This window comes from Melospiza melodia, chromosome 2, assembly GCF_035770615.1.
Source record: "Melospiza melodia melodia isolate bMelMel2 chromosome 2, bMelMel2.pri, whole genome shotgun sequence".
In the NCBI taxonomy this organism is placed as follows: Eukaryota; Metazoa; Chordata; class Aves; order Passeriformes; family Passerellidae; genus Melospiza; species Melospiza melodia.
Window position 1 is genome coordinate 16,673,591 of NC_086195.1, and position 27,733 is coordinate 16,701,323.

Genomic DNA, 27,733 nt, shown 5'->3' on the forward strand with positions numbered 1-27,733 from the left:
AAATATAGATCATTAAGTTACAGTGATGAGGGAACAGGACCAAGCAAAAAGAAAGCATAACAATTGACCAGCAACCCCAAAAAATATACAAGAATATGGGTCTACAATATCATTAGCCATCCCTCCCTTCCTAGTGTAAAGGACAGCAGTATTGTAATACTTGACGTAGAATATTCCTATGTGAAGTTAAATATTGAAGATTTGTAGGATGACATAAATACACTGAAGCATTATGAATCATCCTGAGAAAATACATATAACATTTTGTTTTCTTAAAAACCCTATAGCATTCAAAAAAATGGACAATTATCTTTTCTTCATTTAACCATATGAAAAACCTGTATTGGGACCCCCATTCATTCAGGAGGAAAAAAAAAATTAAACCAACCATATTAAGGTGCAGGCAAATTTCCTGAATATCATCTAAGAAAAATGAAATTATTTCTAATCTCCAGCTAATTAAATATACACTCTAATAAGCAAAGGAAGTCAGTACAAATAAGCCAGTTGCGTGGCCAGGAAGTTTCTGGAATTAAGTTCAAGAAGTTCTAGCACACAACAAACAAGTCAATAAATTTAATTATTTCCAAATGGAAACACACTGAAACCCCACAAAGCATGTGTTACCAAAAAAGCCTGTACAGCATGGAAAGATTCTTCTGTCATTCTACACTGGGTTCCCATCTTGATAGCTTAAGCAGGATTTTCCAACCACATACAACACTCGGCTACAACCAGCTTCAAGAAGAATAAAAAGCTGAAGCACAAAATGAAATGCTAAAAACTAAACTACTTAAAATAAGATGCTGAACACAAAAACATATTTTAAACCCTGCATGCACTCACCTTTCCAAGCAGAACACAATATGAGAGAGCTGTACCAAGCACTTGTACCCTACAGTGATCAGGACACTCAGAGCCTTAGAGAAAGCAAACAACTTTCCTTTCCTATCAGTGCTCAAACAAATACTGTTTTCTTTTTGATTTTGTTCACACTGCAAAATGTATAATGCTCATTTAATAATCAGTCATTCCATATTTCAACTCCTGTTTATTGTGGTATGCGATCATATGATTTTTGAAATCATATGAGCAAATACAGGCCACAAATTAAGAAGACTCAGGCGCCCTAAATTTTTCTCTTTTATTCTATTTCAACACAGGAATATTTTTAACAATTTGCCTATGTGGACACATCCATACACCTCTGTGTAGGTTCTCCAGGTGTTGTGTACAGACTGGAGGAGCAGATGAACTCATTCTGCACAATGAGAGTTGAAAAGCCAGGCAGGCAGAACCCCTGACTGCCCCAGACCTATCCCTGACATTCAAACACTGCTCCCACTGAAATCTCAGCTTCCACAAGAAGTTTTTCAGTAGTGCTCAGCAGCAGGACCAGAGGCAATGGCCTCAAACTGAGAAGCACAAGGCTCCCTCTGAACACCAGGAAACCACTGAGCCCTAGCACAGGTTTCTCCACAGAGGCTGCAGGGTGCCCACCTGTGAGGAGACCCAAAATCACCTGGACATGGATCTGGGCAGCTGACTCTCAGTGTCCCTGCTGGAGCATCGGGGTTGGACTGGATGACCTGAGGAATCTCTTCCCAACCTCAGCCACTCAGTGATTCTGGGATCACATCCCTAGAAAGGTGTAAGAGACACAGCTTGCCAACAAGCCTCACAGCAGAGGAAGAAGAAATTCTCTTCTAAAAAGCTGTCATTAGAGCAGACTCCCTTTGCTCTCAGCTTTGGTCTCTTATATCCCCTTCTCAATAACTGATCTTTACCTTGTCTTTAAATACCATCTCTTCTTCTCCTTCCCACACTATTATCCTATATCTTTAGCTCAGTCACTCTACTAAGTTAAATCAATTTCCTAGTGTACTTGGGCTTTTCATCTTTGGCTCTCAGTAACTTCTAAATTCCAAACAGCTATAAGCACATTCAAACAAGAATTTTTAAATTTTTTTATGCATGAAACCTGGACAAGTTTTTATCATTATTTGTGAAATCTTGAGTGTAACCATGAGAAGGTGACTCTTCCATCCCTTATTAGATATTCTAACAGCACTCTAAAAGAAGACTTTGATTTTTTACTTCTGAAGTAGTTTCTTTTTCAACAATTAACTGTTTTGGCTTGAATTAAGTAAGAGTCAGAAGTAAACCACATGAAAATCCATAAAATAATAATGAGGTAGTCATCCAGTATAGAGAGGGTGGAGGGAAGAAAAAAAAAATAGCCCAGATGCATTTGGCAAAACTTATGAGCAATTTAAAAGTAGGATCCAAAGGGGAAGCTTTGGAAACCTTAATTATAGAGAGTTCCAGACCTGTGTACTAGAAAAAACCCAACCCAACAAACCCAGAAACATCCAGAGCTAGCAAGACCCGATGTTTCAATTTATTCTTTTTGCATCCTTGTTAAACAAACACCACTTTTTAAAATTAAGCTTAGAAACTCCCATATATACATCAACATCTATTCTAAACCAAGAAATCTCACTTTTTATCTCCAGATCTGTATATATCATAGAATACGTACTGTTACAGTATTCAGTTCTCAAATTTACAAATTTCAAGCTGACAACTATGATATTCACAAAGGCCTCATTCCATTTAGAGCAGAGATCTGAGACAAACAGAAAGGGATGGATTCAGTACATATATCTATAGTGTGGAACTGGTGTAGATCTTTCTTTCAGTAATAAATAAAACTGGCACTGCAAGATAAACAAAAGACTGCTTAAATGTATATGCCTTGATCTTTAAATTAATTTTTAAAAAAGACTGAAAATGAGTCTAAGGATTGTAGGCAGTGGTCTTGAAAAAAAATACTAAAAACCCCACACCTTGCACAAATGCTAAACCAGGATCTTTTTGTTTGGCTATTTTCGTTTGTGGGATTTGGTTGTTCGGGTTTTTTTGATAAATTCCTTAGACTGTTGCCTGTCCACGAGTTTAAGGCCATATCAAGAAGCCCATTTCAGTCACCCAAGCATTTCTTTCCTGCAAAATACCACTTCTTCAGAAGTTTCACTTAGTGAAATAAAAGAAAGCAGATTAAATCAAAAGATCAGTTCATGCAATATTATGGATATACCAGACTTTTTCTAGTTTTAATAAAGAAGAGAGGTCTGCAATCAGGAACTGACTGGTTGTTTCTAGCACAACAGGAAAGACTGAAATAAAGGAGAACTGTAAACAAACAAAACCCCAACAACAGAAAAAAGAGGGAAATATAATGAGCTGTAAAATGAATTGCAGTTACCCAAGGAAAGTGTTTCAAATCCTACACATGGGGTGGGGGAACCGCTCCCTTCTGAAGTACTGCAATTCATTAGGTATTGCATGGTGTAATTTCTTTACCACAAAACTTAGATCAGCAAACTGATACAGACTTAAAACATATGTGAATGTAATTTAACTTGAAGACTGCGAGCTGCTTACTTGGTAGGATATTTGCAGGATTACCTGAAGGGAGCAGAAGTTTCAGAAGTAAAATTGGTATTGGCATAAGCGCCCAGAAACCCTAGCCTCTTATATACACTTTTAGCACAGATTCTTGGGCTTTCTCAAATATTTTACATTAATGAGGTTTTCTTCTGTCATAAGAAAAATAAAACTACAGCTCGAGAAGAAACACTTAATATTGTTTTGTACTAAGCAGAGACTTGGCACATTATCCCACCAAAGCCTTCAAAACTCACTTCTGGGTGATGCTATGCTGCCTTTCATAACCCTGAAAAGCACTAATCAATTCTGCTTCATGGATTAATACTGCAGATTAATATTGATAATTGGATTTGTGTATCTACCAAGAAAATGTGACTCAGTGTTCATCTACAACACTTATTTCTCTTAATGTTTAGCATCACTCTCTATCAGCATGATCAGGAGGGATCACATAAGAGTATCTCTACAGCAAATTACGGAAGCAAAAGAAGTACTTGTGACTGCACATTTTCCTAATAAAATTTAGAAATTCTGCTTGTAATTATGTAATTTAAAGTTACCAGATTCAATTTTGGAACTACCTTTGTGTTCCTGTGAAAAGGGAAATGCTATGCAACCATTTAAAGAATGGTATTTGGGACTGGCATCCTCAGCTGTTAAATATTGCTTAAATATAGATCATGGAACCTGTTCAGCAGCTTAGTTAAATTTAAACTTGAAATATAAGCCTTGGAAAAAAGAAAAAGATATTTGATCATCTACACCACTTAAATAACAACAATACTGTTTTTCATTAATCCAGATTTCAGCAAAATGCTGAGTTATATTTGTATCTCAATCTGTACTGCACTGATAGCTCTCTTAGTTCCTATCTCCTTGGGCCACTACAACTTGATAGGCAAATCAGTTTGCATCAGAGCACACAAGGAAACTGGTACTAAGGCTGCATTCCATCCAGGGATTGGTTTTTACAGAAGATTCTTCAGCACTTAAATTTTTCTCTACACAGCTTTATCCTGAAAAAATATATAAAATTGAGGGATCCAAATAATCACCTGTCTTGTTCAAAATAACTACAAATTGTCCTTTTCTGGCATGATGTATACCTTTAAAACCCAGCATATAATAATAATCAATCACCTCAATGATTTCAGTACAGTAATTACTAATTTTACAGGTCAAACTACAAACTTCACAGGGAAAACATTAAGGGCTTGTTAACTTGGATTACATTCATTTAAACAAAGAAAACCAGAGTTAAAAGTCTTATGTTTCTACCACATGTGCTGAGCTTGTCTATACAGAGCAATAACAATGAAATTTATGATAGGTATAATAATATTCCCCACAGCAACTCTAGCACAGCCTCTCAAGTCTAATTCATTGCTTCTACATATAGTAAGTATTTTTTACTGTATTAATTCCCCTTCCATATGATCCAGTTCCATATACCTTTAAACCCTACTTTAGGGATTAAACAGCAGAGTATTGCATGAATAAATGGACATCAAGCAGATTAAACCAATGCTGCAGTCAGAATAATATGAATTACTTCTTTCTGCACCAACAGTAACAACTGATAAACAGACCAGTGTACTACTCCACACTAATAATGATCATTTTAAATACACTATAATTTGTAGAAACTGACATTATGCCTTGTATGTCAGTCTCAGTAATTACAAGCAAATTTCAGTAACAGCATAATCCAAGAGTTCTTGGACCAATTGCTATAGCAGAAGGAGGAGATGATAAAAAAATGTTAAACTGGAGTGTAAAGAGTTTTTCCCATGTTCCCTTTGTGCTACTTGGTTTGTGTGAACTTCAAAGGTACAGGAGAAATGGCCAAGAAGGCCAACTGGTAAAAAAATCATCATTGAGAAACCCCACAATTCCAGCAATGGCTATAAAGTCCTGCGATAAAAATCAAGACACTGGCAGAAGACTACAGAGGTGTCCCAGTTACTCGGACAAGCTCCAGGCACCTGCAAACTAACAACACTCCATAAACTCAAACAGGAGCAACCAAGAGTTGGCCAATTCCACCCTGTCAGAACAACACTGGGGCTGCTGTGCTCCCTCCCCCTGCAGTTTCACCAACAGGAGAATGGCACTGGCAAGACACAAAAACTCCTGACAGGCCCAGATTAATGGGAGTTCCCAAATTCCCTTTTTCTTCTCAGCTCATAAATTGGGAAAAGGTATTTATTTCTTCAGTGTGCTTCACAACCCACCTGATCACCATGGTAATCTCACAAAAAATAACATGGCTTGTTCATGACCAGAATCTTTAGCAACTCACATGTCTGAGATGAAAAACAAGCAGTTTGCTATCATGGACTCCCATTCACTTTCACCATCATGAACAAATCAGTAAGATTCTGATATTCTTCTTTGCATTTTGTTAATTCAGAAGATTAATCCATGGAAACAGAAAATAAGCAGAAAATTAGCAATGAATTAGAGAGGAACTGCTTACAAGATAATTAACCAACTGCAGGCTGAACAATGCATTCAGGAGACTGAAAAGGGTAGGTACTGTGTTTGATCAGATTAGGAACTGCTGAGCAACGTTGTTTGTAACTGCACCAGCAACATCTGTCAATTTCACTCAAGCTGAGGGAGGAAAAAATACTCAAAAATCTCCTCAGTTACCCAAAGCACTTGCAGAATCTAAGCAAAATTACCAGGGTTCATCTCAAGCTGTAGAACAGAAATTTTCTTCTCCTTCAAATTTGAAAAGCAAATGAAGTACAGCAACTAGTTCAGTGATGTATCTATGCAGATAACTTTTCAAGGTTATTTGAAGAGAGTTATGGGATTTTGTGAAGTACTCAAACTTTTCAAGGTTATTTGAAGAGAGTTATGGGATTTTGTGAAGTACTCATATACACAAATATCTTGAACTTTCACTTATCAAAAACCTTTACTTAGTAAAGATCCAAAACATAATAATGAGCTTTTATTTTTTAAATTGCTCTAAGAATCAAAATAGTAAAAGTTTTTGAATGAAAACCCTGAGAGGCAGCAGCTCCAGGAACGCTGGAGTGTTCAGGGTGGTCTCATGAGTCAGCAGGTACTGCCACTTTCCAACACCTACACGAGGGTGTCAAGGACTTCAGACAGGTGACCTGATGGGGATCTTCTCAGTGTTTCAGTGTCTGACACGAGGGTGTGAAGAAGACGAACCCAGGTTGTTCCTGCAGGTGTCCCTGAAAGGCCCAGCAGGAGTGGCACGGCCTGCCCCGAAGGCAGCCCTGGCTGAGGCAGCTGGGCTGTGAGGAGGGCTCTGAGCTGGATCAGGCTGCCCCAGGGGCTGCAGAGCCTCATGCCAGAGACACCCAAAGCATGGTCAGAACATGGTCCTTGGGCAGTCTGCTCAGTGGGGCCCTGATGGACAGGGGGTTTGGCTCTCCAGAGGGGCCTTCCAGCCTCAGCTACTCTGTGAATGTTAGACACCTTTGGAGTTATCTCAAACTATAGTGCATGATGTGTCTGAGGGTACTACACAGCAACAGAAAGAACTGCACAAATTCAAGAGAAGAGTCCAAAATTTTATTATCCCTTGCTTGTTCTATAGTGCCTGTGTTTAATGCCTACATTTTAATTTGCCACAATCCTCTTTAGTCCTGAGATATTCCTTCCCTCCTGCCCACACTTCAAGGCAGCTAGCAGTTTTCTAATAATTATGTTATCCATACATAGTCCCTTCAGATGTGCCTAAATTAAGACAGTTCTTAAACTTTGTATTGCTAATCTTGGCTCAGATGCCTGTTTTGCAAAATGTGAATTGTGTGTTCACTCCTTGAATGTAACATGAAGAGTTCCCTGAATTTTCAGATGTCTTTATAGCTTTCTAATTAAAAATTATAAAGAAAAAATATATCTTTATTCTTTATTCCCCACACTTTCTTACATTAAATTAAGCAATTTGTTATGTGATGTAGCAGTGACTTTAGCAAACAGAAATACAAAAATTTCTGAGATTTTGAAATAGTTTCAATGATGAATCACCAAAATGCTAATAATACTAAAGCAATAGGCCATCCACTTACAATCCCTATCAGAGGCCCCAGAAATTAAATTATTTTACCAGGATAGCTTTTGTTATTGGGAAAAGCAGTATGAGTTGTGTCATCTTCCTTTGGGACAATGAAATGAAACAGAGATACATGATGAATTTTAATTCCCCTTGAAGAAGTTGCATAGTCTGAAATTACTCTTCAAGACATTCTAGGTTACCTGTGTTTACCTCAGCAGTGGATTACTCCTCATTTGTGGTTTCATTTGTATAGCAAATGATTTATTAGCTGTTTATCCTCTACTTTGTATTACAAAAAAACCCTTGTCAAGTCTAAAAAGCCAAGACAGAACAATGTGTGGAGCGTAGTTAGGAGAACACAGTGATATAATGCAAAAAATCTCAGACCCACAAGCAGGAAAATCACACCTAGAACCAAACAAAAATGCATCACTGACTCAGGTTCTCCATAGGATGTCAGTCTTAATTTCTGTGGTGACACAGAATGGATGGGGAAACACTTAAAACATCAAACAAAAGGTTTCAGTGAGAAGTTACTGAAAAGGACCAGAATATGTATTTCCATTCCCACAGGAAGGTTTTGGCCTTTTCATTGCTTGCTTAACTCTAGCCATACTTAGGACTTCACTGGAATAAACAGGTATACTAAGCAACAGCTGTTGAAATCAGAAAGGCTGATCATCTATAATGAAGGAAGAAAGACTGGATTCTGTTCTCTCTCCTACTCACCACAGTGCATAACATGAGACTCCAGGGAAAACTCTTTCCTCACAAGGTCCCTTCTAATATCCTCTCCCATTTCAGATACAGGGACAGCCAGCCCTGGCATAGGAAAAAACACAGCCCTAATAAGATTAATTTTAAGTTTTTTAACTGTTTGAAAACTGATGCCTGCACTACTTACCTTTTACAATTAGACTGACATGGTACAATTCAAAGGCTACCTAATTACATCCACATACCAAAGAACTGCTCAACAGCTTTTCCTCACAGACAGACACCTGGGGAGGAAAAAGCCCTAGTACAAGCATATCCACTTGTAGACATCATGTGTCTATTATAAAATTTAATATTACATCAAATAAAACAATATAAATCAGGGGAGAGAGATAATATTTGCAGTCCTTTCCCCAGGTACATAATTGAGTATAACTGACATTGAAACAATTGCCTCTGACCTGCTTACAGCTCTTCCATCATGATGATTTAATTCATCATAATAAATTTTAAAAATGTTCTCTCTTTCTCAGAGTTCCTGAGTTTTCAGGAGCCTCAAATTTCTCCACTGTATTAAAAATGGGACCTATTATGGCATCTGCTAGATGTTGACAGACAGGATGGTGTCCAAAAAAATTATTTTAGTGCACTACAGTACCAATACAAAACTGTGCAAGAGCAGGTAAAAGCAACAGTAAAAAAACCTCTTCACATGATCATCTGCCCATCATTGCTTTAGTCCATGTTATAAATGCAGTATGCAAAAAAAAACATTTAAGAGTCAAACAACCTTAGTTAGGAAACTCCCTATCCAGAATTCCTCAAGGATTTTTTAAGGCAAATACACTATTCACTATTAGAAAATGGAAAGTACCTTGCTGTCACACTCAATCATTCAAAGATTTGGGAGAGATGAGAACAAACACCCAAATCTTCCCATTTAAAACAAAGCCATCAATAACCCAGTAATTCACATGGTGAACAGCATGAGATTCACAGCCTAAGCAAAGACTAACATTAGTACTTGCAAATATCTTAATAAAAACAATAATAAAACCAAATGCCTATTTATTACCCATTTTCTAACTAATGAGTAGGGAAATATATACCATCACTCTTTCTCCTCTATTTGCTCCTAGTACTGGTTCTTCTACTTCCCCTGAGTTTCACCTTGTGCTTTACACAAGACAAAAAGTTCCCTTGCAGATACCAATGCAGATTCTAAATGAAGAAAGTAAAAAACCCTAATTTGTGACACTAAAAAATGTACCTGCTAAATATGGAATTGGAGTAGGTATCAACACATCTAGGTTACCAAATTCTTCTTCTAAAAATCCATCCTTGCTAAGAAAGAATACAGGCAATGCCTTCAAAAAAATTATTTGCACTTTTCATTAACTTGGAATATGTTTCTTTAAAAGAAGGGGTGGAAGCTACATATCTTTAGATGCTCTTTATCTCTTTAAACCAAAAGTAAATCATTAACACCAGTAAGACCTACAGACCATAGGTATTTCAAATATTTGTGGCTCTGCTGACTGTTCGTACGAGTCTATATGAAGTATTGTCATCAGCCCAAAAAAATGGAGCTTTACTAAGATCCAATCTTCCAAGAACAGTAAAAAAGTTACACTTGATTAACCACAAATTTACCAAATCCGGCATGTGGTTTCTATGAACATCCAGGAGGTAAGAACGAGGATAGCACAAGAACACTACAAGCAGGAAAGGACAACCCTTAATATTCTCCCAAAGGCTCTCCCTATACAGACACAGCTCCCAAACACACAATTGTTCTCACTGTCTTCGAGTGAGATCATCACTTTCTCAGATCTAGATTTCAGTAGAGCCCTGTTTTGTACATTTTGACAAAACAATGTTTATTTAACAAAATACCCCAGAAACTAAAAGGAGCATAATATCATGCCATGTTGACAACAAGACAGTTGTAACAAGAAGAGTAATTTAATACAAGAATAATCTACCAAATACAGATTTGCAAGTAAAACCTAGTTTGGCTCAAACTTAATGTTATCATCCTTACACACAAATTTCTGGATGGATCATAAACTCATTTGTGGCAGACTAAAGCAGTTCATTAGAGTAGTTACTCAAGGTCTGAAAAACTTGTTAGCTTTACTAAACAGTAAAAAGAGTATCACTCCACAGAACAGAACAGCTAAAAAACAAACTGCTTTAGCTAACCAAAAGTCACAACAGTTCACTGAAAATGACTGAGTAATAAATCAGCCATATGGTAAAAATATTTTTTTCTAAAAATGTCACATTCATTACTGAAAGGGCACAAAGCATGTACCTAATCTGAAGAACCTAAAGTGGGTACTTGTCAACAGAAAATGTCAGGGTGCCAGAGCAACTAATACAGGGCTGAAGGACTTTTCACCCACAATAGTTCACATGAAGTGCAGAATAATTAAAGCATTCCATTCTAACCATGTCTTCAGACTGCTTTCACTGAATACTGAAAACACTGCTAGGTGGTACCTGTCTGCTAGAACACAGGAACCCAGAAATTTCAAAAATTATTAAGTTATAGCTGTAGTTGCAACTTGTCTATGTTCTTATGACTTCATCTAGTCAGGAGTGATTATTCTCATTTTACCAGAGTGCTGGTTAAGTGTAGCAATCCAGCTCTAATGACAAATTCGAACTGTGGGAGCAGAAGAGGGCAGGTACAGAAGGGAAAATAGCCAGCTTAGTGCCCTTACATTCAAGGTATACAAAGTGAGCTTGCCCATGATACAGAACTGGGAGGAGCTGTGGGATTGTGAAGGCAGAGACGCCCTGCAGAGAGATCTGTGCAAATCAGAGTTTAACAAGGGCAAGTGCCAGGTTCTGCACCTGGGCTGGGGCAATCCTGTGAGGGGAGATTTGGATTAGATATTCGGGAAAGTTCTTCACCCAGGTGGTGGCTGGGCACTGGAACAGCTCCCCAGGGAAGTGGGCACAGCACCAAGCCTGACAGAGCTTGGGAAGTGTTTGGACAACACTCTCAGTCACAAGGTGGGATTCTCACGGTGTCCTGTGCAGGGCCAGGAGCTGGGCTCTGTGATCCTTGTGGGTGCCTTCCAACTCAGGACATCTTATGATTCCAATAATTCCCTCTCTTCCTTTCAATTGCTTCAAAAATAAACATGTTTAATGTTGTGAAATTCTCATTTAAGTTTACTAAGAAACAGAACATCCACTATCTGCTTACACCTTCAAATAATTAATCTGCCTTTTACTTTTTTTCAGACTTCAACATCAAAAAAACCCTATTACCTTTTGACATTAGTCTTTTAAAATAAGCTTCTGTAAAACTGAGCTAATAGTTATTAAATGTAATTTTATCAGTTTAAATTGAACTAGAATGGAAATTGAATAGGGTGTTTTCAGTAGTTTAAGAAGTGCAGATTACTTGATTAATTCATCTCAACATTCATTAAGGGTTACAATTAAATTGTTTTAATATGGAAGTCTTCCTGAGATGGCAAAGACATTTATTTCTGGTTTGAAAGCATTTCTTTACCTGACACAAAAGCATAGAACAATATGGACCTACCATTCAGAATTTCCTGATCTCCTTCAATTTATTTCCATTGACTAGCACACAAACATGATTAACAACAGAATCCTACACTCACCACCAAATAAAATGCATTGTAAAAAGAACTGATCCTAAATAATATATTTTTCTTTAACACCTTGTATCTGTCATGAATATGCAGCATGAACAAGTATTACACAGACCCAGTTGTAGAAAACAGACAAAAGATTAATATTGAAGACACTGTCACATGATCTTCTGCTGCAAAATAAACCCTATAGGCAGTAACAGTGACTTTTCATTCTCAGGCAAGCAATAGAAAGCACGAGTTCATATGTGTATGATTTCCACCTATGACATACACCTTTACAAAAATTAATAAGCTTTAAAACCTGCTGATGCTGATCTCATTAATTCCACCATATATTAATTAAGATGCTAACCACTGGGAAGTGCACCAGAATAACAGTAGAGCTTTCATATGCAGAAGATGACTAACAAAGTAGAAATCCCGTTTGATTCTGTCCATACGTCCAGCCGTTCCAAGTCTCTCTGGAGAGCCCCTACACCCCTCTAGTAGATCTACACTCGTTCCCAATTTAGTATCATCGGCGAATTTACTAATAAAAGACTCTAAGCCCTCATCCATATCGTCAATAAAAATATTGAACAAAGCTGGTCCCAACACAGACCCCTGAGGGACACCACTGGTGACTGGTCGCCAGCTGGATGTGACACCATTCACCATTTAGTCTCCAAGAGAAAAATACTGAAATCATAGTGGGGTTTTGTCCCCCAGTTAGAAGAACAAATGCATTATGCAGTTGAATAGTTTTAATTTCTTTAATACCAATGGGCAAAACAGTGAAGGACATTACTGGAACTTTAGGGAGAAATGACAATTATCACTGAATAAAAGAGCTCAGCATACCTCACTATTCTATCTTAAAAGCAGTCTACAACCTAGGGAGACTTTTTAGGTTTGGTTTCTATTCAGTATTCTTAAATGCTGAGCCAAGAACTCCATTATCAAAAAGGAGAAAATTAAGGAGTTCCAAACAACTTCCTGTGTACAGAGATAGGAGCAGGGACACCAAGGAGTGCCCAGAACATCCCATCTTATGCCACTGACAAAGCTGCAAAATCTATCTAAAATGTCTTCTCAGTATAGACACCAGCAAAACTCATTTCCACTTAACCTCAACCTTCTGAAACAAGTAGAAGAGATAAAAACTACTCCTGTTCACATCCTTCATCTCTGATTCCATTAAGCTGTGCCTCTGCTGCAAGAAATATTTACAATAGAGGGATAGTTAATGGCATTACCAGATAGTTGGGGAAAATTATGTTGTTTATTTTGCAAAAGGACTACTTGATTATTATAGTGCTTTACTAAAAGAATCATTAAAAATAAGTGCCAAAGAAAATACTGACCACTTTTTAACCTTAATATCGTATAAGCACCAGCATATGAACAGTGAGGAATAAAAGACTAAAGGTGCCACCCTTATCAGAGCCAAGCAACAAAGGTGAAAACCACACAGTAACTTCAGATACAGCCCATAATGTTCACAGTTTATACCAAGAAGCATAAGCATGCTACAGATTTCTGTTTTCTCAAGGTTTGCTCCAGTTTGTATTTCTCCATCTTCTTTCACAAATCTCTTAAAGGAACACATGCAGAACAAGGCAATTAAATAAGCCCATTCATGAAAACCAATGTATATTTTCAGGTCATGCTCAGCACAGCTCCTTAATACAGCACAGGGGTTTTTTTCCACACTCTTTGCAACTTTAATATATTTTATTGAGGCTTCTTAGTAACTCTGAGCTACTGGTCAGTCATTTATACCACGTTGCACAATGCTTTATTACCTAAACTCCTTGAAGGCACAGGGGCAGTGTATTCTATTCCACCATTCCAGAAGACTTTTAAACAAAAAGCTTAGAGTACTGGTTTGGAAACAGGGACTCTCAAAAATGTGATAGAAAATACACAGTTTTCATGACAGAACAAATGCAGATAAGTAACTCTTATTTACCCAACACTTTAAATCTGTTTCTTACCACCAAAGGACAAATTCCTGTTTTGATGTAATTCTGCTGTTGTGAAAGGGAAGGGTCATAAGGATGTATGTTTAACAGTGTTTAGAGTTCAATTCAGGTATGCTGGGTTCACAGTATTTTAGGAAAACAGTAATGAACCAAAGTAAGCCTCAGTCAATGGCTGCACCCTAGAACTCACCTGGAACTGAGTCGAGTTGCTACCTTGACTTATATTCCACCTTTTTTTAGCACTCCAGTCACAGCTGTACCATAAATACCTAGCACTGGCATATGCACAGTTTTCTGTCCCCCCACTACTGACATATTAACTTGAAATCAATTTGAAAACTTATGTTTCTCCTTTAGAAGCATTACATTATTTCTCTTAGGTACTGCAGTGCAGTTGATCAACCCCTGCTTTCATCTCTTATTTTTTAGATTAGTTTGAGCTGTTTCTCCTCTTTTGTTCGTTTTGCTTCTAATTAAATGGCAGTATTGTTTTCCTCAGATGGAATTATTAGAAAGTATCTTGAGTTATAATAAAAGTGATAAACACAACATCCATTACTTTATTCTGTATTGTTAAGGAACAACATTTTAAAGAGAATGTCTACTTGTCTTCATCTAATCAGAGAAAAATGGAAAAAGACTTATCAAATTGAAGTATTTCAGTATATACATATTCCAGATGACTTTCTTGAACACTATTTAAAAACAATTCTTCATGTTCCAGTAATCCATATACCTTTTGTACAATTTCTCTTCAGCTCGTGTACTCTGGAGGTGTTTTTAAAAAATAATAACAACAAAAACCAAGCAAAAAACCAAAAAAAATTACCAGGAGAAAATAACCTCTTAGATGGTATTATTTGTAACTTATATATTCCATTAAGGCATTCTGTAATTTAAAATAATCTGATTTTTGTAATGAACAATTAAACAGCTTGATTTATAATAAAATTGAAGAGCATTAACAGTGTATTTTGTAGATTTTTGTATTCATAAAGTCAATCTTAAAGCATACATCACAGGACATTATCTAGCTTACAGATACTTACAGCATCATTTACTGTTCCACCAGTAACCCTACAGAACCTAAATGTGAGCACACACTACACTGCAGTAACATCCTTGTCCTTTTGCTTGCAACATGTATCTGGACAAAAGCAGGGTTATCAAACGATGAAAAAGATCTCAGCTTTCATTATTTGCCTTCCAGATTGAAACTTCAGGTTAAGGCATACTATGATGTCACTTCTGCTGTGGTATGGTGCCAAAAATCTGTTCTATGTAACTACCAGGCATTTGCAGACATTAAACAATTCACATCACGTTCAGAATTCTGATTTACAGCAGAGAACTTCACCACCACAGTCAGCCATATGTAATTTAATCTGTCCTGCAGTTCCTCAATAAAATGGCAAAGTCTATTAGAGAAGGAAAAGGAAGTCAGGAAAAAATTTACCATGCATCACATAAATGTAATTGATCCTAGAGGTCCATTTTAATCTTTATCTATCATTGCACCTCAAATAAGATCCAATTATTTCAGCTTCACAGGTGGACTGGCTTTTCATCCCAAGAGATATGAATGAGCCATGAAGCGATTTAAAAAAATGTAAATTAACATTGCAAAAATATATATGCTACATACCAAGCTGTCAAATCCCACACTTTAAGCATCAAACTGAATCTGCAGCTCCCCAATTTAAATCTTTAGCACAACATATCCTCTCTAACATTAGCAACACAGCCCAAGGACTGCTACCCACAGTACAATGCCACACTTGAGCAGGACAGCTCACCTGGTGTTCCCCCTCCAGCAGGAACACTCCAGGCCAGTGGGAGCCTTATCCACAGGGGCAGCTTCTCCCCACAGCCCTGTTCCAGACCCTCCTCAATCACAGAACAGGGCACACAGTCTGCCTGATCACCCAACACAAGGCTCTCTCAATGTCAGGGCTCCAGAGCAGATGAAAACTCTCTAAATATGCTCAACAGAAGAGTCTCACTTTCATCCTTGCTTCCACTTCACTACTGCAACCCAGCTTCCACTATTTCATTCTCAGCACTGTATGCAAAACCAGCTTTAAGGGTAGGAAATATACCATGTTTTCCTTTCTAACTATTAGCTACATTCACAACAGGCTGTACAAAGTGGAAGTGGTCAAGTCATTCATCTGTACAGCAACTTCCAGAATTAAGCTGGGGTCCCACCACACAGCCCTTACCTTTGAGATTCAACCATGTAAAACACATTCTTATTTTCATGCATTCGTAATGTTACTTCCATGCCCAGCACCATCAACCTTGTATATTCAATACTAGAAGTTATTCCCCAAATCTGGGGATCTGGATGGTTTTAGATTGCTAGAAGTGCATGGGACTTGGCCATTCGGGCTGTTTGGTGGGAACTGATATGTTGTAACTATTTCTGCACCTCACAAGTTACAAAGAGATTTCAAAAGTCATTAAAATATCACAAAGTGAGCAAGAAAAATTCCAAAATACTTTGACAGTCACAAAGTTAAAGTTACAACTGTTATTAATAAATTATTTTTAAAACTGAGCTATTAAAAAGAAGAAGTAGGTGTAAGAATTAGGTTTTTTTACAATTACCCATTGATTTTAAAGTGGGAAAGTAAATTTGCTAGTGTAAACAGTTTATTTATTTTTTCAATAACTGCACAATCTCTTCTCACTAGCACTAAAGCTTTATGTAGACTAATTCTTTAAGGACAGCATACCTCATCTTGCTTAATTTCTTTGAAAAGCAGCAAGATAACAAGCCTGATCTGCCTTCCATTCTCAGTGAAATAGCCAACAATAGCTCAAATGTTATTTTAAGTGACTATAACTGGAACAGTCAAACAAAAGGTCACCCATTTTACTGGTATGGAAAAATACAGGATTGGCCTCCAAGGCTCCCAGGGCTGTTCAGTATGATCAAAGGCGGGCAGACTCTGACCTTAATACAAATATCTTCCTATCTCCCGTCATCCATACATATTATTTGCAATACAATTTTAATGACTGTGTTTTACACTGATTTATATAAGCAAATGTGATTTATCTCAGGGAAAAAAAAATCTCCAAGCATCCAAACTTATAGTTAAAACAATCTTAAGTTCTGAACACATTAATTACAAATATGCATTGATTTTTTTTTCCTGTGAGTTACATCACATAATATTATTGAGTCAGCAGAAGCAACTGAAAAACAACTAGGTTAATAGATGGAAGGCCATGCCATTTTTTTTTGTTTGCAGATATGTTGTTCACTCACAGAGCTTTAGGCAACTAAAACATCAATGAGTATAGAATTTACTGAAACAGATTTAATGATCTCCAAATGACAGGAATAGCTATTTGCTTGGGAAAAGTATAGTCACAGTTCACCTTCTGAAAATACTGTTTCGTTACTATTATTGTGGGCATCCCACACTGTCACCTTCATACTGAAATCTGTTTTTATTTATAACAGTAGTAAAGATTTAAAAGAGAGTCAAGCAACTTATTTGCTATACTGAAGCTAAAGATTTCTTTAAATCTTAAGCTGAAAAAAAAACATTTGAGCTCTCAAATTTTTTTCAAGAAATATTTCAATTATTTCAATTTGATTTGCTGTGCTACGGCACCTCATTTCTCTCTAATCCCACTCATTTCTATGTATGAGGTTCTATGTTTGAAGTTCCTCCTGGCTGGCTGACAGTCTTCTTCCTTCATCAAGTTCATGTTTTTGTCAGTGACTTTACAGGATATGCACCTCCTCTTACCCACATACATCAGATGATGTTTTCTATGCCACCTATTCCTCCTTGCTCTTGATGATGGGTCTAAGCCCAGCAGCTCTTTCCCCAATTCCCTTAAAGAGAGGAAATTCTTTACAAACCTAGGGTAGACCATCAAACAGGTCTCCCACAGTAACTCTGGGTGCCACAACCATCCATGAGAGTACCCTTGCTTCCACCACAGTAACACCCCCAAATTATCACCCCTGTAACTTCCCTCCCACCATGCACATGCAGTCACCTACTGCAGCAGCACCGTGGCTCTCCCACTTTCCATCTGACCTTCCCTGTGCACACTGGCCCAGCAGAAGGCAGCAGATGCCATGGTGGTTATTATTACAGGCCAGCCACAGACACACAGACTGGGGTTCCCCTTTTTCTTGCCCAATCTCTTCTCTAAGCACCTGTCTGTTTCTGTCAGACCTGAATATGCATGCAACAGGCCTGCAGAACAGGGCCCCTCTGCCAGAGTTGACTAGGAATTGGGCAAGCAGTTCAGGAGTGACTGGCAGGGTGGGAGGACAGGCTAACGGACAGATGGATGGACAGATGGATGGACAGATGGAACAATTGCATAAGCAACCTTCCCTCAAACTAAAATAAAACTTTGAAGTCCCACCTGTTCCACAAAGCATTTCATCAGCACTAGCCACTCCCCACTTCAAGGTTTTCTGTTTTATAATAGGCTATACAGCATAAAGTAGTAGCTTCAGTCTGTAGACTTAGCAGAGCAACACATTCCTGACTGTACATCACGATGTACAGCCACAGTGCTCCAGAAATAACTGCCTTTAAACACAAGCTGTACACAAACAAGATTTCACAGTTAAGGAGAAAAAGAATGGTTGCATAAAAACATTATAATGGCATGTAATTTGAAACATCCTTTGTAGTAATAATGCCAGCAAGGAAAGGAGGAAAAAAGCATGAGCTTTTGAGATGGTTTTATTTTCAGGTTCTTTTTTTTTTTTTTTCTTTTTTAATTTCTTCTGGTGGGGGGTGTTTTGTTTTTCAAGAAATAGGAAAAGAAGTAGAGAAGTAAAAATAAAGACTACTACCAATTAAAGGATCTGCAAAGGCGTCTTGCATCTCAACAGCCTAAGACTGTGTGAAGGGATAGAGAAGAAGCTGTGCTAGATGAACAGATGGATCAGGAAAGTGTGAAGAGGTCCATAAGGTAGACTGAAGTTTTAAAGCATGAAACTTCTGAAGCCAGCACAGATTCCTGTAGGTGTTTTCATAAAAGGATTAGGTAAGGTGAGACAAGTTGGGGGTTTCTTTGGGTTTTTGAAAAAGCTTATAGGTGCAGGTAGATAAGAGCACACTATGTGTACACGTCTGAAGTGGTGGATTTGGGAATACTCCATCCTTGTCCAACATGCAAGGCAAGGAAGACTTGGAAGCATTTCTGCAGAGGTTAAGCAAACAACCTGATGGCAACATTGTGGATGCTGTAGATCAAGAGTAGAAACAAGAATAGAGGCAGATCAGAGCCAAGAGAAAAGGGAGGGGAAAAAGCCTGCTTGCACCGAAGACATTAGCTTTGTTTTAGTTAGAATTCTCTTTTCAAGTGCTCAAAAGAAAATATTGCAAGTGTCCTTACCATGAGCTGAGAGGGAAGTGTGTTCGTTCCCCAGAAAAAGAAGAATAATTTAGTTTTACACAACTTCTTCCTACTGACATTTTAGGAATAAACATACTTCTAGGAAAACACCGCTTTTGAGCAGAAGGTCTACGTTGAAAACCTCCTGAGGGCCCTTTTCCATCACTGATGTTAATTATCACTTCAAAATACCCTACGCAATCCTAGTAAAAACAGCAGTATAAAGTTAGAGAGGGAGTATTCTATATTTATTAATAGATACAGCCTCATTTCAGTAAACAACCATCTTGCAATATAAAAAGGTCATAATCAAAAGTAGTGTACGTTCTGAGGTTCACAACTGAAAATTAGTAACAGCTACTGTCACTGCTATGACAATTGCCTAGTTTTTGACTAACAAACAGCTTTAACTTTTGGATGAATAATACTATCTATAAATAACCCATAAACATAACAAATCATTTTTCATCTCAAATGGTATATAACATTAAAAGCAAACTTGTCTTAATGTATTATAAACCTATGCCCATCTCCTGCTTATCATCATTACATTTATATTTACACAACACAGGAAACACTGAAGAGCTTCCAGTATGCCTACCAACTATTTTGAGCAACATCAGTTCAAAATATCAATTAAGATATGTTAAAACCTGTTCCATATCCTATATAAGATGCTATATGTTTTGACAACTTCAAGATTTCTTCACCTCTGAAAGGGGTCACAAAGTCAGATGGGCCTTAATCGTGCATAGACTCCTTTATAAGCAATGCAACTAAAGTCAAACACATGCTGAACTCACCATGTGCACAAATATTTGTAGAGGGTTTAAGTGACTCCAGGGAATAAACAAAATGCTGCCAAGTGTTCAAAATCAAAAACCGAAAAGGAAACTTTTCCTGCAATTTGTTTTTAGCTACTGGAAAGTTTTATTGAACACAAGAGGTTAACATGAATTTAGAACAAGTGTAGTAGGTCTGACAAGAAGAGCTGTAGCAACAGCTGACTACAACATGCCCCCACCTTCCATGCACCTCGGTTTTGCTATTACTATTTCGCGTAACAGCTAAAAATGCAGTCTAAAAACAAACACAAAACCAACCAATGCCAAAAACAAAGCAAACAAAAAAACCCCACTCTCACCATCTTGAAAGAAGTAGAATGACCAAACTACACTACATTAATTCACTGAAAATGCCTGTGACAAACCTGCAATTAACACGATACGCTGCAACATGCAAGATACAACAAATCTCAGTGTGCCTGTTAAGAGTGGGAGCGAGCAGAGGGTAATACCCAAATCCTTCCAGCAGACTTGTGTTGCCTACTAGAGATCTCCCACCAGAACACCATCCTCTTCACCATCACCTAGAAATGCCTCCAGATGAGAAGAGAGAGGAGAGAAGAGCGGCACACAAACCCAAGCATCGTGAGCCCCCAACACTCAGGGCACACTGGACCTTCTGCTCTACACCAGCACAGTGCTGGTGTAGAGCTGAGGCAATGGGAGCTTCTGAGAAGTGAATTACATGAAAAACACACAAAAAATAAATATGACCTTCTTAAGATTAGGAAATATAGCAGCAAGTAGAAAGCTTATAAACAAAAAATTACTGTGCTATCAAGCTAAATTCAAAATATTCTGTGCTTTAAAAACAAATATAAAGAAGTACAAAGTCCCACTTGCTAGTACAAAGCTTAAAAAGCTGGCAGTTACTTTGCAGCCATGAAATCAGATTGGTTTAACAAGTTAAAATATCACCCAGAATACCACATACAGGCCAAACAGAAGGATCTACCCTCTCAGAGTCAGGAAGTGATGAGACTGAAAAGCCCTCAATGATGTGCATTCACTTACTTTGCATATAAAGTGGGACTTCACAGCTGAGAACTTTACAGCTCACTTCATAAACACTTAACTCAAAGCAAACTAAACACACAGAAAAACTTTGGATGTCTCTACACCAGATAGCGATCCCAGAGAATCATTAATTTAGTAAGGACTTCAAAAAAAAAATCCATTTTAGCATCCCAACTTCTCTGAATGTAAGGATGAAGTCAGCCAAAACATACTTTTACACAGAAATCATATTAAGTGTAAGCTGTTTCTCTAAACTCACTAAGAAACGTACAGTTCCTAAAACACAGGATGACTTTTAAACAGTGACACCTAATTATGAAGAGGAGAAAGGAATGAAAAAACTTTTGGTTTCATACTTGAGCTCCAAGAAAGATGTTTTTGATACTTAATAGCTGAATAAATATTTTATTTCACTGAACCTTGCAGCCACATGCTCCCCTTCCTTCCGCTGAATACAGCAATGTGTTACCATCAGCATCTGTACTACTACAGTCATCTGTAAGAACACATGAACAGAGACAGTGACACAATTTACCAAAACAATGGAGCTCTATGTGGCTAGCATACTGAAGATTCAGTTAAAAATTGATTCACATTTTGAGTTTTTCTCTCCCCTCCTTTTATTTTTTTTAATAATATTGCCAGGCAAGTATTTATCGTAAGTGCCAACTACATCATCACGATAAGATTATATTCTTTTCTCCAAATAAGTGTCAGTGTTAAATTATCTTATTATTATAAATAAATAACTACATTTCAAGACACTAAAAGGCAATTCCAACACTAAAAGGCTGCAAGAATTCAGATTTGAAGCCAGGCTGGAACACACAAACATCTCTGCTGAAGTGATATTAGAAAAATAAATCTAATTATACTAAAGCTAGAATTAAAAGCTTCCAGGGATCTAACAATTCAGTATCACAAAGTCATCATATAACAACTATAGCTATTCCACATGCACTTTCCTCATTTTAAAACACAGAAATAGAATATTTTTACTCCACGTCAGTTAAATGTAACTTACATCTCAAACTTCACATGACTGAGAAGAGGAACACAACTTGAGAGCCCATACATTCATTTCTGAAAGTTACTTTGCCTAAAAGAAACAGGCATGGAAGTTCGCTAAAGCTAACCTATTTCCAATGAAATTCTCACAGTTGCTTCAGAAAAGAGAGGAAAAAAAATATGCAATATTTCTATAGCAACACAGTTTAAGACATGCAGCACCTTTTATATTTATTTTATTCTTTCTTTGTGACTTAGTCAAGATATTTAACACAACTATTTCTGGCATGCTAAAATGTCTTCATTAACAGTGACAAAGAAATGTATTACCATGTTATAAATTTTAAAAATAGCTAAAAGCTGAATACATTGGTCTTGTGAACATTCAGAACTGTAACATTTTTCCTTAATCCACATTTAACATTATGAAACTGCACAGACTCAGCAACAGGACTGATGTTGTAACACTGATTTCCTCCATTTACATGCTGTTTTAATGTTTGTTTTAATTTATATTATAATAATTAATGCTTACTGCTTCTGTTGCAGAAAGCTGTTATAACCATTCACAAACAAATCTTAATCTAGATATCAAAGTTAAAATACAAAGTTAAAATAATCTAGATATCAGAGTTAAAATACAGAATTTGGAACCAGGAAATGAAGTCTATTATTCATTACATTACAAACACTCATCATTCTCATGTTAGAAATAACATCAAAATGTTCTGAAGTAAAAATCAAGATAATAATCTAGAGTTTATAGTTTTAGCTCATGGGTAATACTAAAATTCTTTAAAATTCTCAAATAGAAATTATGACAAATTTAAGGCATTCTTGTTCCTTTCACATCATGAGCACACAGTTCACAATGACACATTTATCCTCCGTGTCAACACATTTCCAGGGTGGCTCTCTCTCATTACTGTTTCATGACCCATGTTCATGCTTCACACACAACAAGCATATAACCAAAATAGGATTTCATAAATAAGAACTCATATCCTAGTCTAGGAAAAACTGTTGGTTAGGTCCTTGCTGTGTAGATTCCTACTGCTGTTAAATGTTTGAGAGAGAGTGAAAGCCAGTGCTTGCTTACATGTGAGCAGTTCTCAAGGGTTTCCATATATAGTCAGTATTACAAATAGTTATTTTTACAGCAGCACTGAACTGACTTTTCAATATATACAGAGAGGGTGTTTTCTGCTCACAGAAATTATTCTGTTAGTCTACCTTGTACTTCCAGTCTTAGCTCTCCTCCCACTCATGGTCCTGCTGCACACAGCAACAGAAAGAGCCACAGCTAGTGTAAGGCCAGCCTGGCACTACAGGCCACAGAACACCAGCTTGGAAGGGACCCCGAGGATCATTTGGCCCAGCCTTTCCTGGAAAAAGCACAATCTAGACAAGATGGCCCAGGACCCTCTCCAGCTGGGTCTTGCATGTATCCAGTGTTGGGGAAACCAACAGTTTCCTGGGAAGACTGGTTATTCCTTCAGCTGATTGCTCCTACTGTGAAAAACGTTCCTCTCATGTGCCACTGGAATATCCCCAGGAATGACTGGTACCCATCACCTCTCATCTTTTCATCTTTTCCATAGGACTCCTTGCAAAAGGGAGTAGCCACACTGTAAATACTGGAACATGATGTTACTTAGATAAGTGCTCCAATAACAGCTTCCATCAAACTAACCCAAACCTCTATTTTATAAAGAGGCTGTCTTTACACTGATCGTGCAACTTTTTACACTTCCCTGTAGCTGCTTCACTGGTAAAGAAGGTTTATGAAATGTATAATCTCAAGGGTTTTGTTAGGAACATACAGATAGAGTACGCATTTCAGTACTCAAATCTCCAAGTCTATTTATTCCTCCATTATTATTAAAATAAACTGACAGGATCTATGAGAACATTAAAAAGGATCTGCAATTTCTTTGTTTCAACACCAAGTTTTGAAAACTAAGCCGGGGCACATCAGCAACATTAACAGGTTTATTGTAATTCTCATTTTAAAGTCAGACAAAAGGAATCAAAACAATATCAAGTTTCAGCTTCCATAAAATTCCAATCTAAAATGTTAAAAAAAACTTTAATATAAACTAACCATGGATTATATATGAGATTCACTAAAATGTCCACATTAAGTTAAAAAATTAGCATAATGCAAATATTTTTTACATGTGTATTTTCAAAGAATTTCTTTTCAACAAGATAACAGAAATTATCTTTGAAAATACACATGTAAAAAATATTTGGTAATGGCAAGCCCAACACCCACTGAAGTTAATTCTGAAATATCTAAAACATTGTATAGCATTTGCTCCTTGCAAGGTTTGATTTCTCCAGCTTTAGATCTTTCCCTGCTCCTATCAAATATGGTCTTTCACCAGTTGTAATGTGCCATGCAGTTCTTCTGCATGCTAGAAAAATCTAAGGAGCTAAATCAAGGCAACCAAGATTTTCACACAATTCTCTTATTATCTAAATACTACAGTTTTAGGTAACCACTGGGAAACAAGGCCATATTCCTCAGAGTTATTTGATGTAGAGGCTTCTTGAGGCAAGAGATCTCTCTTTGAAGAACATCTTGCCACAAGTACAAAGGGGGAGATTTTCTTTCCCATTGCCAGATGAGCAAAATGAGAGAAATTCTCAACACCCACACAACTAGAGGTAGTATTTAAGTCTGCACAATAGAAAAGGCCAGTACTTTTCTTATTCAATCCACCTATTAAAAATGGCACTTAGTGCTTCTACTACACACACATGTATTTTATAAAATGCTTGCCTTTTTTACCACCAGCTGCAGATCTTTTTGCTGTTAAAAGCACACACGCTAAGACAAGAACAATCTTAATGATCACAACCCAAAAGACAATCTGAAATGCTAAATTTCCACACACTTACACCGTATCTGGGAACCAAATAGTTAAGTGTACACACAGATAGTAAAATAAAGTGGGACTTGTAGATTGTACTAGCCAAGGAGCCAGGATCAGCTGGCCACATACAACTTTATCTTTCATTACACTGGAAGCTGGTGGTGCTTAACAATTCTCTGAAAAACAGCAGAGAGGCATGAGGGAAACAAAAGAAACTAAGAGGACAATTCTAAACTTCCCTCATGCAGTACTGCAGAGGCACTTGTGATCTGCGTTTACCAGTGTGCCAGTGGATTTTCCCAGCCTTCCTCTGTCGTACATTCTCTTCCAGCCTATGTGAGACCTTGCAAAGCTTTACTAGATAAACACCTATTAGTAATAAATGATTCTCCTAGATGTGACCGTGACTAATGTATTACCATCCTGACAAGCCTACCGAGCACAAGGCAGGTAATAGCTTCCCTCGCCCGAGGCACAGCACCAGGAATATGCACACTCATTACTAATTTCAGCATGGCAGTGGCAGGCTGTTGCTGCCTCTCGCAGCTACCTGCCGCAGCCATGCTCGGCTCCGCACGCTGCAGACGGGAGCATCTCTGCGAGCAAGGCTGGAGTAGTTCAGCATCAGCAACAGCGTGCAGAGCCCTCACGTTCACAGAGAGAACCGAATAGGAGCTCAGCTTCTTGCTCCTCCAGCCCTGGAAAAGGCATTGCTGCAGACACACAAAACCCTGCTTGAAAAAAATCCTTTCGCCTTCCGTACGCTCCAAGGACAGCAAGCGAGGTTTCCCTGCTCACCCGCCAATATAAAAAGATGAAAGCGGAGAGCAGAAGCAAGGAAAAGCCCAGCGACGGGAATCCCGGCATCCCTCATCTTCCTAGCGGCAAGAGGTGAGGAGCAGCCTTCCCTGTCTCCTGGGTGTTGTCCCCTCCGATGCTCTCCATCACCACCTGCCTACCTCGGAACAACTGGTACGTTTCCTCACAAGCGGCACCGACAATGCATAAGCCCAGCAACAGGGTGACTGATTAAAAAAAATAAAATTAAAAAAAAAATCCCAAAACCACACACACAAAAAACTAAATCCACCCAACAGCGAAACAGTGCCTCCCGCAAATCATAAAAACCTAAGGAGCATCTTTTTTAGAAAAAGCCCCAAGCGTTTCCAGTGCGACGGAAGACGGTATCGGGGAGGAAGCGGGGAGAGCTCGCCAAGACGAGGAACACGGGCGGAATCCCGCGGGCGGAATCCCACGGGCGGCGCTCCCCGCACCCGCGGCACCGCCGGCGGGACCGAGCGAGGGCCGTGCCCGGCGGCTCTGCCCCCTCCCGACAGGGGCGGCCGCGGACCCCGCGCCCCGCGGACCCCGCCGGGCACCGCAGCCTCGCCCCCAGGCCCTTCCCGGCCCCTCGGGCGCACCTGGGCTGGGAGCGGAGCCGGGCGCAGACACCGACCGGCCCCAGCGGGATGGGAGGAGGGCGGCAGACGGCCGCCAGCGGCGGCTGAGGAATCGCGGCTGGCCGAGGAGGAGAGGGGACGGACGGGGAGCCGAGGGAAGGGGGTGAGGCACGGGGTTGCCTCGCCGCAGCAGCAGCAGCGGAGGCAAGAGCCCGGCAGCGGGGTGGTGACAGGTGAGGGCGGCGGGGGGCACGGGGCGATCCCTCAGCGCGACTCCCCTACCTGCGCTCCGGCGCCGCCGCTGCTCTCGGTGCACCCACTGGCGCTTCCCCGCCCGCCGCCGCCCCCTCGCTGCGCTCCCCCGCCCGCCGCGCTCAGCCCACCCCGCTGGCCGCAGGGCCCGCCCCTGGCCCGCACTGACGTCTCCGCCCACCAATAGCAGAGGATGGAGGTGTCATAGGCCACGCCTACCCCCGCATCGGCCAATAGCAGCTCGCCATGGCTCAGTCTCTCCGTCCTCGGCACCGCCCCCCGGCACCGCCCCGGCCGGGACCGGCTCGGTTGAGGCGCAGCTGCCGCGCAGCGGGCGCGGGGGGCGGCGCGGCTGCGGTCCCGAGGGTACCTGGGGCTCGCACCGGGCGGTCCCGGGGACAGGCCCGGTCACGGGGGACGGGGAGACACCTCCGCAGGGGGAGCGGTGGGGGCCAACCCCCAGCAGCAGGGCACGGCTGTAGGGATGTGTCCCTCGATAGCAGGAAGGGGGCAGGGGGCTTTTCGTGCGGGGGATTCCGCGGAACGGATGGGCTTCCTCTTTTTATTTTTTTAATTTCTTTTTTTGGCATGGGAGCCGGTCCCCGCCTCCGGCGCGCAGAGCCGTTTGTCACCGGCTGCGGGGCGGGGAGGTGGGAGAAGCGCCGGGGGAGCTGCTGCTGCTTGTGCTGGAGGGGCGGAGAGAAGGAGAGCGGCTGGGGATGTTAAAATTCAGTGTCTCCGGTGAAAATGCCTCCAGCCCTTAAGCGTTTCTCCATCCTTTTTTACAAAACTCTCATCTGGGCTTTCAGAATCTGTGGCTGGCGCCTGTAAGGCTTTCACCTTTTAGCTTTGTTCACACATAATAACTGTTTTAAAGTAAAAACCGCTTTCCAGACGACATCGAATATCAGATGCATCACGGCAAAATGTAGTTCTGCAAGTTATGGATGCTTGAACTCGACTCCCATTTTCTTGGTATGCTTCAATGGTTATTTAAATTAGAAAAATTTTATGAAGCCCAATGGACATAACATGCTGCAGAATTCAGCAATGGTTGAGTATTGCAACCAAAAGAATATTTCTTCTTTAAGAATATATACCGTAGAAAGATCTGCACAGACAGACAG

The 27,733-nt window shown here is 39.4% G+C and overlaps 1 protein-coding gene across 5 annotated transcripts in view; it reads right to left on the reverse strand.

Annotated features, from left to right (window-relative positions):
- The window catches only part of CDKL5 (cyclin dependent kinase like 5), a 129,824-nt gene extending 103,119 nt beyond the window's left edge, over nucleotides 1-26,705 (reverse strand). Inside the window, exon 1 of one of the 5 annotated variants that reach the window (XM_063182843.1) lies at nucleotides 26,637-26,705. The gene's annotated coding sequence lies outside the window, so the exon portion shown is untranslated. Of the gene's footprint in view, nucleotides 1-25,752; nucleotides 25,980-26,636 lie in introns of those variants that run through there. The other 4 variants (XM_063182839.1, XM_063182847.1, XM_063182858.1 and 1 more) reach the window with 4 other exon arrangements.
- Nucleotides 26,706-27,733: the final 1,028 nt, after the last annotated feature.